The sequence below is a fragment of the Paramormyrops kingsleyae genome, chromosome 23 (assembly GCF_048594095.1).
Source record: "Paramormyrops kingsleyae isolate MSU_618 chromosome 23, PKINGS_0.4, whole genome shotgun sequence".
NCBI lineage: Eukaryota > Metazoa > Chordata > Actinopteri > Osteoglossiformes > Mormyridae > Paramormyrops > Paramormyrops kingsleyae.
In genome coordinates this window covers 11,930,002-11,931,298 of record NC_132819.1, presented here as the reverse complement: position 1 = coordinate 11,931,298, position 1,297 = coordinate 11,930,002, and positions in this window count along the sequence as shown.

The following is a 1,297-nucleotide window of genomic DNA, read 5'->3' as shown; positions in this document are numbered from 1 at the left end:
GGAGGGGGAGGGGACAAGAAGCAGGGAAATGATGGGAACTAAATGGCTTGTTATGCTCGCCGTGTCGACGGCGAAAGGCGAGCTACAATGACAGATAAACTGCGACCGGCCATATTAACGCCCTCGTCTATGCGCCTGGGACGTGAACGGATTTCCTCGAGAATGTCATATTCCTGTCTGTCATATCGGTATTTTAAAATGAAAAAAAGTTTGAATGAAGAAGTTTTTGTTTTTAGCAAAAAACCTAAATATTGCTTTATAGATTATTTTTCGAGCGAGAACCAAGAATTCAGAGCGCCTTATTTAACACGTTATTTTGTCAGTTCCCCGGAATGACAGAGGTTTTGCTAGTAAACGAGGCTCCTATGATTGCAATAACACTGGAGGGATTAATTTTGTAATCCCATTCATGTTTAGGGTGCCGGTAGTTAGCACGCAACATTCATTCAATTCATTTATGCCGGGTATGGAACATAATTACATAGCAACACAATAACAATATATAATGACCAATTACGGTTGTTGATTATATCTAATTCCGTTCATTAGCCAAAACTAGGGTTTTACATTAAAACACCTACATCCGTGATGACAGTGGGCTGTCAGTGTGTTCATTCATGCTTTATTGTATCTATTATTATGCAAAAAATGCAGAGCACATTTTCCATTATCTCCCATTATGCCTTAGTGACGATTGTGCACATGTGAGTCATGGGCTTTAAGAATAAAGAGTAGCTACAGAAAGGAAAAGATTGATTTTTAGTAACGATTAGACACCAGATGAGAATGTTTTTCGGCGATTTCCAGATGTTTCTTGGTAGATGCGCAGCAAATAAATAATTATAGAACTGACTACTTAATACGACCCAAAGCAGCTCCTGCATATAACTGTTTATCTGTGAGACTGTAGGATTTCTGCTGCTGTATCAGATTGTTGTGTGCATCCACTGCAGTGAAAATGAGACAGGAGCTCATCGACATTAAATCGTGGAAACACATTCTGTGAATGAAATTCGAAATGAAGCGAAAGCACAATTACTAAGCGTGCATGCGTAAAATGAGCAAGCCAGCTTCGACGCGCGCATCAATAAATACTATAAATTTAAAAAATCAGCGGAGCTTCATTTTAACGATATTGTGCATCACACAGTTATCAGTCCCCTTTTCCAGGAATGTTTATCCCACGTGCAGCTATGTAATTGCAAAGGTCATCTTTACTTTTAAATTTAAGGACACATACAGTACAAATCAAGCAACGATTAATTGCTAGCCATGTTTATCTTGTTTATGCACTGAA